The following is a 15,580-nucleotide window of genomic DNA, read 5'->3' as shown; positions in this document are numbered from 1 at the left end:
CTGTAGGGATAACGTTTCTATTAACAGGGGTTAGTTAGGGGAGCCGGTCGGCCGAGCGGACAGCACACTGGGCTTGTGATCCTGTGGTCCCGGGTTCGATCCCGGGCGCCGGCGAGAAACAATGGGCATAGTTTCTTTCACATTATGCCCCTGTTACCTAGCATTAAAATAGGTACCTGGGTGTTAGTCAGCTGTCACGGGCTGCTTCCTGGGGGTGGAGGCCTGGTCGAGGACCGGGCCGCGGGGACATTAAAAGCCCCGAAATCATCTCAAGATAGAACAATGTCTTTCAGAACCCTTTCCTCCGTTTTATGAGCTGTGGAAAAGAAGTTCCTGTAAAATAGTCTAATAGGGGGTACAGGTGTTGTGTTAGTTGTCTCTTCAGAGATTGCATGGCGTTTCACCTTCCTTCTTATGATGTCTTCAACGAAACCATTGGAGAAGCCGTTGTTGACTAGGACCTGCCTTACCCTACAGAGTTCTTCATCGACTTGCTTCCATCCTGAGCTGTGGCTGAGAGCATGGTCGACATAAGCATTAACGACACTCCTCTTGTACCTGTCTGGGCAGTCACTGTTGGCATTCAGGCACATTCCTATGTTTGTTTCCTTAGTGTAGTCTGCAGTGTGGAAACCTCCGCTCCTTTCCATGACTGTTACATCTAGAAAGGGCAGCTTCCCATCCTTCTCCATCTCGTAAGTGAAATGCAACACAGAATTCTGCTCAAATGCCTCCTTTAGCTCCTGCAGATGTCTGACATCAGGTACCTGTGTAAAAATGTCGTCAACATACCTGCAGTATATGGCTGGTTTCAAGTTCATGTCGACTAAGACCTTTTGCTCGATGGTACCCATGTAGAAGTTCGCGAACAGGACACCTAGGGGAGAACCCATGGCGACCCCATCTACTTGCTTATACATGTGCCCATCCGGGCTCAAGAAGGGTGCCTCTTTAGTACAAGCTTGGAGTAGTTTCTTTAGAATGTTTTCTGGTATGTCAAGAGGAGTACAGGCCGGATCACGCTACACTCTGTCCGCTGTCATCCCGCTTGTTTCATCCACAGGTACGATGGTAAGCAGTGATTCTACGTCCAACGAGGCTCTTATCCCTGTGGCCCGTGTTCCCCGCAGTAAGTCAACAAATTCCTTTGGAGACTTCAGGCTGAAGGAGCAAGGAACATAAGGAGTCAGCAAGCCGTTGAGTCGCTTCCCCAGTCTGTACGTGGGTGTGGGTATCTGGCTGATGATTGGCCAAAGTAGGTTTCCAGGTTTATGTGTCTTGACATTTCCATACGTGTATCCAGGTTTATATTCCCCAATAATCTTTGGCAGGTGGAGTCCGGATATTTTGGCGTTCACAGTTTAGATCAATTTGTTGACCTTTGCTTTCAATTCGGCTGTAGTGTCCTTCAATTCGGAGGGCCTGTGGTGTGAGACGGGTGCCGGTTGCTGACATTGGGGTTGCTAATAGGAAATCACCTGCATGGGGAGCTGCTACAGCTCTAAGTCGGGCAGTGTCATGTGGTGTTGTCGCAGCTTCAAGCAAAGTCGCAGCTCCTTAGGACGGCAATGGGGAGATCCCAGCTGGATTGCTTATGGGCTTCAGAAGGCGGTCGTTGGGGTGCTGGTCCTGCGAGAGAGACCCATTTGGTTGTGCAGTCTGTGAAGCTGGGATCATGTACCCCTGCCTGTTGAACTAGGTGCTCAGGTAGGATTTCCTTCACCAAGTTGTCAGACCCTACTGAAGAGGACAGGAACGCTGGTACAGCAATTTGTGTTGCTGTGCGCACGCCAAGGCCCCAGAGTCTGACAGGAAGGGAGGCCTGTTTTCACTGTGAGTCGCTGAGGGAAAGATTGAGGGCTTTTTCTAGTGTTGATTTCAGCAAGCTGTAGTACTCTTCTAATTTAATATTGTTGAAAGATGGCGAACATCTTAGAAAGTAGGTCAGCCTGGGGAGGGACAAGCATCTGGTGATGAGGTAAAGTGCATCATGAGCATCGATGTCTTCAATCCTCTCGTTCATCCTCTTCAGGTCAGTGATCTTCTTAACTGTCATGTTCACAGAAAATGGTACCATCCGTTTTCTATGTGTGGCAGCTGAGACGCCAGAGAGAGAGGTAAACAAGAGCGCACAGGACGCTACCAGCTTGGAAGCTACTAGTCATGTATCAGTTTAAATATTAAAGTCAATAACCAAGCAATGACTTTATATCAACCCTACAACCAAGACTTCCTCAGCTACACACAAACACCACATTGGCGACGAGGATGAACTGTGAACGCAGGTACTTGTTCAGTTTAAAACACAAGGGAGAAGCATGCTGCCTGGAGGAGGAAGAGAAGCTGTGAGCACCATACCCAATGCTGTGTGCTAAACGATGCTGTGTGCTAACTAATGCTGTGTGCTAACCAATGCTGTGTGCTACCCAAGCTGTGCTGACTGAAGAAGCTGTGTACTGAGGAATCTGCCGACGCGGTGTACGAAACGACGCTTTGATGCTGTATACAAAACCCGATGTTTTGTATGCGAAACGCGCTCTGTGCTACAGTTCTTGACGCTGTGAACTGACTGCTGTGCCAACTGCTGCACCAACTGCTGTACCAACTGCTGTACCAACTGCTAACTACTGCTGTGCCAACTGCTGTACCAACTGCTGCACCAACTGCTGTACCAACTGCTGTACCAACTGCTGTACCAACTGCTGTGCCAACTGCTGTGCTGCTGTGAGTAGGAACAACACATGTACACAAGGGCTAGGTAAGAAGTCAGTTGCTGCTGTATTGTGCTCTGCTGAAAACTTTTGCATTAAAATGCTTGTGTGCTTTGCAAAATTAAAGTAATTACAGTGAATTCTTAACTAACATATACAGTACAGTAAGTGTATTCTGAGAAAGATTTAAGTGATAAGTTTACTTTTATTCAGTAAACAAATGGCAAATTTACCTCAGTTTCCTGCATTTGATCCTGACTGTGGCCAGACAAACCTCTCACAGAGGTGGACCAGATGGCTTAAAAGGTTTGAAAATTTGTTGATAGTTTCAGACATCAAAAGTGCTGAAAGAAAGCATGCCTTTCTACTTCATTATGCAGGTGATAGAGTTTGTGGCATCTTTGACACACTGAAAGACACCGATGGTGCCAAAGATTATGACACTGCCAAAGCCAAATTAACTGAGCACTTCAAACCAAGACAAAACGCTGCAATGGAAATTATGCATTTCAGGAGGGCAAAACAACTCTCTAATGAAACTGTGAATCAATACCACACACGTGAGGGGAGCCGGTCGGCCGAGCGGATAGCATGCTGGACTTGTGATCCTGTGGTCCCGGGTTCGATCCCGGGCGCCGGCGAGAAACAATGGGCAGAGTTTCTATCACCCAATGCTCCTATTACCTAGCAGTAAAATAGGTACCTGGGTGTTAGTCAGCTGTCACGGGCTGCTTCCTGGGGGGTGGAGGCCTGGTCGAGGACCGGGCCGCGGGGACACTAAAGCCCCGAAATCATCTCAAGATAACGTCTGCAGTGTTTAGCAGCCCATTGCGAGTTTGCTATCTTCAGGTTATCTTGAGATGATTTCGGGGCTTTAGTGTCCCCGCGGCCCGGTCTTCGACCAGACCTCCACCCCCAGGAAGCAGCTGTGACAGCTGTATGGCAATTCCACGACCAAGAGACGGCTTCCTGAACCTTGCAGGAATCAACCTCACTGAGGACCAAGTCACTCTCCTAAATCTGGATATAAACTGTCACGTTATGTCCAGACCGAGTGAGATGGCCCGGAAAGTGGAGTTGGAGATCCTGTTGGATGACATATTCGACCTCGAGACACAAAAGAAGGTCACCACCAAAGACACCTTACAAGCAGAACTTATTGCGGAAGAAGGAAAGAATCGAGGCAATTACAGAAGCACCATACTGTCCCCCGAGCTCAAAGCGGCAGCTAAGAGCCTTCGTGAGAACAAGGAGATAGTCGTCAGGAGAAGTGACAAGTCGCCAATATACGTCATTCCTAAAAAAGACGAATATCTGGCAAAAATGAACCTCATTCTCTCTGACCAAATTAAATTCCAAAGGGTAACGAAGGACACTACAGCCGAATTGAAGGCAAAGGTCAACAAATTGATCGAAACTGTGAACGCCAAGAAATCCGGACTCCACCAGCCAAAGATTATAGGGGAATATAATCCTGGATACGCGTATGGAAAGTCAAGACACATAAGCCTGGAAACCCACTTTGGCCAATCATTAGCCAGATACCCACACCCACGTACAGACTGGCGAAGCGACTCAATGGCTTGCTGACTCCTTATGTCCCTTGCACCTTCAGCCTGAAGTCTCCAAAGGAATTTGTTGACTTACTGCGGGGAACACAGGCCACAAGGATAAGAGCCTCATAGGACGTAGAATCAATGTTTACCAACGTACCTGTGGATGAAACAATCGGGATGATAGCTGACAGAGTGTATCGTGATCCGGCCAGTACTCCTCTTGACATACCAGAAAACATTCTAAAGAAACTACTCCGTGCTTGTACTAAAGAGGCACCCTTCTTGAGCCCAGATGGGTACATGTATAAGAGTAGATGGGGTCGCCATGGGTTCTCCTCTAGATGTCCTGTTTGCGAACTTCTACATGGGTACCATCGAACAGAAGGTCTTAGTCGACATGAACTTGAAACCGGCCATATACTGCAGGTATGTTGACGACATTTTTACACAGGTACCTGATGTCAGACATCTGCAGGAACTGAAAGAGGCATTTAAGCGGAATTCTGTGTTGCGTTTCACTTACGAGATGGAGAAGGATGGGAAGCTGCCCTTTCTAGATGTAACGGTCGTGGAAAGGAGCGGAGATTTCCACACTGCAGTCGACACTAAGGAAACAAACATAGGAATGTGCCTGAATGCCATCAGTGACTGCCCAGACAGGTACAAGAAGAGTTTTGTTAACGCTTATGTGGACCGTGCTCTCAGCAACGGCTCAGGATGGAAGCAAGTCGATGAAGAACTCTGTAGGGTAAGGCAGATCCTAGTCAACAACGGCTTCTCTAATGGTTTCATTGAAGACATCATAAGAAGGAAGGTGAAACGCCATGCAACCTCTGAAGAGAAAACTAACACAACACTTTACCCCCTATTAGACTATTTTACAGGAACTTCTCTTCCACGGCTCATAAAACGGAGGAAAGAGTCCTGAAAGATATTGTTGATAGGAACGTTATCCCTACAGACTAAAATCAGAAGATACAATTGACGATTTACTTTAAAACAAAGAAAACGGCCAACCTACTCATGAGAAACTCTCCAGACACAAAGCAGAACGCTTTAAAAGAGACCAACGTCGTCTATGCCTTCAAATGCCCACTTGGGGACTGTAAGCCTCGAAGAACTCAGTATATGGGCAAGACAACAAGATCTCTTTCCAGGCGATTAACGATGCATAAGCAACAGGGCTCCATTAAGGAACATAATCTCTTCCCACAACCAGACCATCACCAGAGAATCTTAACAAACAACACAGAAATCATCGATAGATACAGCGATAGCAGGCGGCTTGACATCTGTGAGGCACTACACATCAAGAAGTCAACACCAGCAATCAACAGCCAATTAATGCACAACTATATTCTACCCACTTCAAGACTCCTCCCCAATATAGAAGCATCAAGAAATATGGGGCAATGCATTATATATATACATATATATAATGTATATAATGCATTATATATATATATAATGTATATATATATATATATATATATATATATATATATATATATATATATATATATATATATATATATATATATATATAACTGACAAGAGATCTCTACCAATATGAACAGTTGTTATATGAGCCTGCAATTAATTATCGTCGGTTGAAAATACCACTATTACAGATTCAAGCCCAATTGCATATATTGAAAGCAAATAGGAAATCTTACCAAAATCAGGTCCACGACGACGACGACATAGTAGTTGAAGATGTGGAACCATTCCTGTCTGACCTAGCACAATATGAAGAAGAAACTCAAGCCAGGTTGGAGCATTTACACAGGATAATTGAATCAGAACAATTAGCCAGTACATCAAATAAAGTAGATAATGTTATGGATGATCTGGATCTTTTTGAGAATAAATGTAAAGCCAGATTAGATCCTTTAATCAACAAGGATAAAGCTTCACCCACCACAGCTTCACCTAATATTATACCACCAGAAATTAAGCAGTTCTCAGACAATTTATCCACAGTCTCTGTGGTTTCTGAAAACCCAATACCTGAGGCTACTAGGTTAACATGCCTCCAAACTAGAGGTGAAGCTGAACCAGTAGTAGAAAATGTAAATGAAAATAGCGACAGCACTAATTTCCCAGTCCAGGATAATGCTGGACTGGGAAATTAGCATTATCCCTAATTCTTAGGGATAATGCTGGCAATGAGAAAACTGTTATACATCTAGTACTACAATTGCTGGACTTACCTCAACCTGATCAGACTGCTGACTCATTACAATCCTTCAGTATGGAGTTTGAGTCACTACTAAGAACATTCAGTCTTAAGGTTGTTATAACTACTAGTGAATGGATGACCAAAGTAGTCCTTCAACGAAAATTGTCCAGCAATATACTAGATGAATTATATGCACATCAACATAACACCATCCTGACAGTACAGGACATCACTGAAGGTTTGCGTTCCATCATAGACAAACGACGAGCAAATGAGGAAGTTAAAGCCTCATGCAAGCCTTCAGAAATAGAAAATAATAGTCAATTAATGGGTAAAACAACTACCCCAAATAAACATCAGTCAATTACTCTCACACCAAGTTGGAGAAAATCTGACAATGCAGCAGAATCCTCCAAGCCTACTGTTACTAGTTCACCCAAACCGGTAACTTCCAAACGTGCAGTAGGCTGGGGGACATGTATGTTCTGCAAAAAGAAACATTCACCGTTGTGCTAATTATCCAGACAGAGACACTCGTATTAAGCAACTCCAGGAATTAGGGAGATGTTCAAGGTGTCTCAAGTCACACAACATAGACCATTGTGATACCCCAATTCAACACCTGCAACAGGTGTAGAAGAGGTAAACACCATGCAGCACTGTGCAAATATACGAAATTAACGTATTCCAAACCCAAGGTGGAAGATAGCATTCCCACCACAGTACAGTTTTGCAAGGTGCGAGAGAAAATTAGTGTCCAAGCGGCAGAGTCCAAAAGTAATGCGACTCTGCCTACTGCCCAAATTACCATCCAGAATAAGAGGGCCAAAGTCCATACTCGTGGGTTGTTTGACCAAGGGTCCCAGAGAACATGTCACTAAAAAGTTGGCAGCTGAACTACAATTAAAGCCTGTAGCCCAGACGACAATCAACATCTCAGGGTTTCTAACAGATACAGGACCTCAAGTCTACCAGGTGGTACAACCATCAGTACGTTTAGGCAGGTACGTCTGTCAAGTACAAGCCATTGTGGTGGACAAAATACCAACAGACCTACAAGTACAAGGTCTGGGAGGAACAGTCAAATTCCTGAGAAATAGAGGAATAAAATTGGCAGATAATATTAAGTCTGATCACCTCACTGACTTCGGTATCCTTGTAGATACAGACTACTACCATCGATTAATCGATAGCCCTACTAAATATCAGGGCATAACCATGCTAAATTCTGCAGGAGATAAATTACTCTCAGGCCGAGAATTAAGCCTGAGGAGACCTATGCCTGCAGATAAATAATACTAGTAGAAATCTAAATTTTTCAGCTGATTATATTTCTCCAGTAGCATTATACTAAGGAGATTACAGCTGACTATAGCAACAGAGGTTGATGTTAATATCATCAATTAAAGTTGAAGATGAGTTCATGAGGCCTTGGTGGCAAATCAGTGAACAGTAGTATAAACAGCTACAAGTCACTGCGACCAATGTCACTGAACCCACTGCAGTCTCAGAACCATGCTTATCTGGACTATTCAATTCTCTGAATCAACTAACTAAATAAAACTCCAATTTGTCAGCCAAATAAACTTCAGCAAATAAGCACAAGGGATCTTGACTGACTATATAAATCCGACGACTGATTTTGATACATTTATTATTTAATCAAGATGAATTCCACAGGCCTCAGTGTTTATATATCAGTGACCAGTTACCTGAACGATCTTCAAGTTATATCTGATGTCACTGATCTCACTGAAGTCCCTGAATCATACTTGACTGTAGTACTTAATCACATTCAGTCTTCTGGGTTAAATAATATGTATTTAGGCTATAATTTTAGCCTTTCAAGAATTAACAGGGAAATGAAATCGAATTAGACTTCTAACCCCTGCAACTTGAATACAGGACATCCGTCCTGTACGAACAGATGCACAAACGTGTGATTGCTCACTATTTTACAGGAAAAGAAGTTCCTGTAAAATAGTCTAATAGGAGGTACAGGTGTTGTGTTAGTTGTCTCTTCAGAGATTGCATGGCGTTTCACCTTCCTTCTTATGATGTCTTCAACGAAACCATTGGAGAAGCCGTTGTTGACTAGGACCTGCCTTACCCTACAGAGTTCTTCATCGACTTGCTTCCATCCTGAGCTGTGGCTGAGAGCATGGTCGACATAAGCATTAACGACACTCCTCTTGTACCTGTCTGGGCAGTCACTGTTGGCATTCAGGCACATTCCTATGTTTGTTTCCTTAGTGTAGTCTGCAGTGTGGAAACCTCCGCTCCTTTCCATGACTGTTACATCTAGAAAGGGCAGCTTCCCATCCTTCTCCATCTCGTAAGTGAAATGCAACACAGAATTCTGCTCAAATGCCTCCTTTAGCTCCTGCAGATGTCTGACATCAGGTACCTGTGTAAAAATGTCGTCAACATACCTGCAGTATATGGCTGGTTTCAAGTTCATGTCGACTAAGACCTTTTGCTCGATGGTACCCATGTAGAAGTTCGCGAACAGGACACCTAGGGGAGAACCCATGGCGACCCCATCTACTTGCTTATACATGTGCCCATCCGGGCTCAAGAAGGGTGCCTCTTTAGTACAAGCTTGGAGTAGTTTCTTTAGAATGTTTTCTGGTATGTCAAGAGGAGTACAGGCCGGATCACGCTACACTCTGTCCGCTGTCATCCCGCTTGTTTCATCCACAGGTACGATGGTAAGCAGTGATTCTACGTCCAACGAGGCTCTTATCCCTGTGGCCCGTGTTCCCCGCAGTAAGTCAACAAATTCCTTTGGAGACTTCAGGCTGAAGGAGCAAGGAACATAAGGAGTCAGCAAGCCGTTGAGTCGCTTCCCCAGTCTGTACGTGGGTGTGGGTATCTGGCTGATGATTGGCCAAAGTAGGTTTCCAGGTTTATGTGTCTTGACATTTCCATACGTGTATCCAGGTTTATATTCCCCAATAATCTTTGGCAGGTGGAGTCCGGATATTTTGGCGTTCACAGTTTAGATCAATTTGTTGACCTTTGCTTTCAATTCGGCTGTAGTGTCCTTCAATTCGGAGGGCCTGTGGTGTGAGACGGGTGCCGGTTGCTGACATTGGGGTTGCTAATAGGAAATCACCTGCATGGGGAGCTGCTACAGCTCTAAGTCGGGCAGTGTCATGTGGTGTTGTCGCAGCTTCAAGCAAAGTCGCAGCTCCTTAGGACGGCAATGGGGAGATCCCAGCTGGATTGCTTATGGGCTTCAGAAGGCGGTCGTTGGGGTGCTGGTCCTGCGAGAGAGACCCATTTGGTTGTGCAGTCTGTGAAGCTGGGATCATGTACCCCTGCCTGTTGAACTAGGTGCTCAGGTAGGATTTCCTTCACCAAGTTGTCAGACCCTACTGAAGAGGACAGGAACGCTGGTACAGCAATTTGTGTTGCTGTGCGCACGCCAAGGCCCCAGAGTCTGACAGGAAGGGAGGCCTGTTTTCACTGTGAGTCGCTGAGGGAAAGATTGAGGGCTTTTTCTAGTGTTGATTTCAGCAAGCTGTAGTACTCTTCTAATTTAATATTGTTGAAAGATGGCGAACATCTTAGAAAGTAGGTCAGCCTGGGGAGGGACAAGCATCTGGTGATGAGGTAAAGTGCATCATGAGCATCGATGTCTTCAATCCTCTCGTTCATCCTCTTCAGGTCAGTGATCTTCTTAACTGTCATGTTCACAGAAAATGGTACCATCCGTTTTCTATGTGTGGCAGCTGAGACGCCAGAGAGAGAGGTAAACAAGAGCGCACAGGACGCTACCAGCTTGGAAGCTACTAGTCATGTATCAGTTTAAATATTAAAGTCAATAACCAAGCAATGACTTTATATCAACCCTACAACCAAGACTTCCTCAGCTACACACAAACACCACATTGGCGACGAGGATGAACTGTGAACGCAGGTACTTGTTCAGTTTAAAACACAAGGGAGAAGCATGCTGCCTGGAGGAGGAAGAGAAGCTGTGAGCACCATACCCAATGCTGTGTGCTAAACGATGCTGTGTGCTAACTAATGCTGTGTGCTAACCAATGCTGTGTGCTACCCAAGCTGTGCTGACTGAAGAAGCTGTGTACTGAGGAATCTGCCGACGCGGTGTACGAAACGACGCTTTGATGCTGTATACAAAACCCGATGTTTTGTATGCGAAACGCGCTCTGTGCTACAGTTCTTGACGCTGTGAACTGACTGCTGTGCCAACTGCTGCACCAACTGCTGTACCAACTGCTGTACCAACTGCTAACTACTGCTGTGCCAACTGCTGTACCAACTGCTGCACCAACTGCTGTACCAACTGCTGTACCAACTGCTGTACCAACTGCTGTGCCAACTGCTGTGCTGCTGTGAGTAGGAACAACACATGTACACAAGGGCTAGGTAAGAAGTCAGTTGCTGCTGTATTGTGCTCTGCTGAAAACTTTTGCATTAAAATGCTTGTGTGCTTTGCAAAATTAAAGTAATTACAGTGAATTCTTAACTAACATATACAGTACAGTAAGTGTATTCTGAGAAAGATTTAAGTGATAAGTTTACTTTTATTCAGTAAACAAATGGCAAATTTACCTCAGTTTCCTGCATTTGATCCTGACTGTGGCCAGACAAACCTCTCACAGAGGTGGACCAGATGGCTTAAAAGGTTTGAAAATTTGTTGATAGTTTCAGACATCAAAAGTGCTGAAAGAAAGCATGCCTTTCTACTTCATTATGCAGGTGATAGAGTTTGTGGCATCTTTGACACACTGAAAGACACCGATGGTGCCAAAGATTATGACACTGCCAAAGCCAAATTAACTGAGCACTTCAAACCAAGACAAAACGCTGCAATGGAAATTATGCATTTCAGGAGGGCAAAACAACTCTCTAATGAAACTGTGAATCAATACCACACACGTGAGGGGAGCCGGTCGGCCGAGCGGATAGCATGCTGGACTTGTGATCCTGTGGTCCCGGGTTCGATCCCGGGCGCCGGCGAGAAACAATGGGCAGAGTTTCTATCACCCAATGCTCCTATTACCTAGCAGTAAAATAGGTACCTGGGTGTTAGTCAGCTGTCACGGGCTGCTTCCTGGGGGGTGGAGGCCTGGTCGAGGACCGGGCCGCGGGGACACTAAAGCCCCGAAATCATCTCAAGATAACGTCTGCAGTGTTTAGCAGCCCATTGCGAGTTTGCTATCTTCAGGTTATCTTGAGATGATTTCGGGGCTTTAGTGTCCCCGCGGCCCGGTCTTCGACCAGACCTCCACCCCCAGGAAGCAGCTGTGACAGCTGTATGGCAATTCCACGACCAAGAGACGGCTTCCTGAACCTTGCAGGAATCAACCTCACTGAGGACCAAGTCACTCTCCTAAATCTGGATATAAACTGTCACGTTATGTCCAGACCGAGTGAGATGGCCCGGAAAGTGGAGTTGGAGATCCTGTTGGATGACATATTCGACCTCGAGACACAAAAGAAGGTCACCACCAAAGACACCTTACAAGCAGAACTTATTGCGGAAGAAGGAAAGAATCGAGGCAATTACAGAAGCACCATACTGTCCCCCGAGCTCAAAGCGGCAGCTAAGAGCCTTCGTGAGAACAAGGAGATAGTCGTCAGGAGAAGTGACAAGTCGCCAATATACGTCATTCCTAAAAAAGACGAATATCTGGCAAAAATGAACCTCATTCTCTCTGACCAAATTAAATTCCAAAGGGTAACGAAGGACACTACAGCCGAATTGAAGGCAAAGGTCAACAAATTGATCGAAACTGTGAACGCCAAGAAATCCGGACTCCACCAGCCAAAGATTATAGGGGAATATAATCCTGGATACGCGTATGGAAAGTCAAGACACATAAGCCTGGAAACCCACTTTGGCCAATCATTAGCCAGATACCCACACCCACGTACAGACTGGCGAAGCGACTCAATGGCTTGCTGACTCCTTATGTCCCTTGCACCTTCAGCCTGAAGTCTCCAAAGGAATTTGTTGACTTACTGCGGGGAACACAGGCCACAAGGATAAGAGCCTCATAGGACGTAGAATCAATGTTTACCAACGTACCTGTGGATGAAACAATCGGGATGATAGCTGACAGAGTGTATCGTGATCCGGCCAGTACTCCTCTTGACATACCAGAAAACATTCTAAAGAAACTACTCCGTGCTTGTACTAAAGAGGCACCCTTCTTGAGCCCAGATGGGTACATGTATAAGAGTAGATGGGGTCGCCATGGGTTCTCCTCTAGATGTCCTGTTTGCGAACTTCTACATGGGTACCATCGAACAGAAGGTCTTAGTCGACATGAACTTGAAACCGGCCATATACTGCAGGTATGTTGACGACATTTTTACACAGGTACCTGATGTCAGACATCTGCAGGAACTGAAAGAGGCATTTAAGCGGAATTCTGTGTTGCGTTTCACTTACGAGATGGAGAAGGATGGGAAGCTGCCCTTTCTAGATGTAACGGTCGTGGAAAGGAGCGGAGATTTCCACACTGCAGTCTACACTAAGGAAACAAACATAGGAATGTGCCTGAATGCCATCAGTGACTGCCCAGACAGGTACAAGAAGAGTTTTGTTAACGCTTATGTGGACCGTGCTCTCAGCAACGGCTCAGGATGGAAGCAAGTCGATGAAGAACTCTGTAGGGTAAGGCAGATCCTAGTCAACAACGGCTTCTCTAATGGTTTCATTGAAGACATCATAAGAAGGAAGGTGAAACGCCATGCAACCTCTGAAGAGAAAACTAACACAACACTTTACCCCCTATTAGACTATTTTACAGGAACTTCTCTTCCACGGCTCATAAAACGGAGGAAAGAGTCCTGAAAGATATTGTTGATAGGAACGTTATCCCTACAGACTAAAATCAGAAGATACAATTGACGATTTACTTTAAAACAAAGAAAACGGCCAACCTACTCATGAGAAACTCTCCAGACACAAAGCAGAACGCTTTAAAAGAGACCAACGTCGTCTATGCCTTCAAATGCCCACTTGGGGACTGTAAGCCTCGAAGAACTCAGTATATAGGCAAGACAACAAGATCTCTTTCCAGGCGATTAACGATGCATAAGCAACAGGGCTCCATTAAGGAACATAATCTCTTCCCACAACCAGACCATCACCAGAGAATCTTAACAAACAACACAGAAATCATCGATAGATACAGCGATAGCAGGCGGCTTGACATCTGTGAGGCACTACACATCAAGAAGTCAACACCAGCAATCAACAGCCAATTAATGCACAACTATATTCTACCCACTTCAAGACTCCTCCCCAATATAGAAGCATCAAGAAATATGGGGCAATGCATTATATATATACATATATATAATGTATATAATGCATTATATATATATATAATGTATATATATATATATATATATATATATATATATATATATATATATATATATATATATATATATATATATATATATATATATATATATATAACTGACAAGAGATCTCTACCAATATGAACAGTTGTTATATGAGCCTGCAATTAATTATCGTCGGTTGAAAATACCACTATTACAGATTCAAGCCCAATTGCATATATTGAAAGCAAATAGGAAATCTTACCAAAATCAGGTCCACGACGACGACGACATAGTAGTTGAAGATGTGGAACCATTCCTGTCTGACCTAGCACAATATGAAGAAGAAACTCAAGCCAGGTTGGAGCATTTACACAGGATAATTGAATCAGAACAATTAGCCAGTACATCAAATAAAGTAGATAATGTTATGGATGATCTGGATCTTTTTGAGAATAAATGTAAAGCCAGATTAGATCCTTTAATCAACAAGGATAAAGCTTCACCCACCACAGCTTCACCTAATATTATACCACCAGAAATTAAGCAGTTCTCAGACAATTTATCCACAGTCTCTGTGGTTTCTGAAAACCCAATACCTGAGGCTACTAGGTTAACATGCCTCCAAACTAGAGGTGAAGCTGAACCAGTAGTAGAAAATGTAAATGAAAATAGCGACAGCACTAATTTCCCAGTCCAGGATAATGCTGGACTGGGAAATTAGCATTATCCCTAATTCTTAGGGATAATGCTGGCAATGAGAAAACTGTTATACATCTAGTACTACAATTGCTGGACTTACCTCAACCTGATCAGACTGCTGACTCATTACAATCCTTCAGTATGGAGTTTGAGTCACTACTAAGAACATTCAGTCTTAAGGTTGTTATAACTACTAGTGAATGGATGACCAAAGTAGTCCTTCAACGAAAATTGTCCAGCAATATACTAGATGAATTATATGCACATCAACATAACACCATCCTGACAGTACAGGACATCACTGAAGGTTTGCGTTCCATCATAGACAAACGACGAGCAAATGAGGAAGTTAAAGCCTCATGCAAGCCTTCAGAAATAGAAAATAATAGTCAATTAATGGGTAAAACAACTACCCCAAATAAACATCAGTCAATTACTCTCACACCAAGTTGGAGAAAATCTGACAATGCAGCAGAATCCTCCAAGCCTACTGTTACTAGTTCACCCAAACCGGTAACTTCCAAACGTGCAGTAGGCTGGGGGACATGTATGTTCTGCAAAAAGAAACATTCACCGTTGTGCTAATTATCCAGACAGAGACACTCGTATTAAGCAACTCCAGGAATTAGGGAGATGTTCAAGGTGTCTCAAGTCACACAACATAGACCATTGTGATACCCCAATTCAACACCTGCAACAGGTGTAGAAGAGGTAAACACCATGCAGCACTGTGCAAATATACGAAATTAACGTATTCCAAACCCAAGGTGGAAGATAGCATTCCCACCACAGTACAGTTTTGCAAGGTGCGAGAGAAAATTAGTGTCCAAGCGGCAGAGTCCAAAAGTAATGCGACTCTGCCTACTGCCCAAATTACCATCCAGAATAAGAGGGCCAAAGTCCATACTCGTGGGTTGTTTGACCAAGGGTCCCAGAGAACATGTCACTAAAAAGTTGGCAGCTGAACTACAATTAAAGCCTGTAGCCCAGACGACAATCAACATCTCAGGGTTTCTAACAGATACAGGACCTCAAGTCTACCAGGTGGTACAACCATCAGTACGTTTAGGCAGGTACGTCTGTCAAGTACAAGCCAT

This window comes from Procambarus clarkii, chromosome 71 (genome assembly GCF_040958095.1).
Source record: "Procambarus clarkii isolate CNS0578487 chromosome 71, FALCON_Pclarkii_2.0, whole genome shotgun sequence".
NCBI lineage: Eukaryota > Metazoa > Arthropoda > Malacostraca > Decapoda > Cambaridae > Procambarus > Procambarus clarkii.
This window is presented reverse-complemented; position numbering follows the sequence as displayed.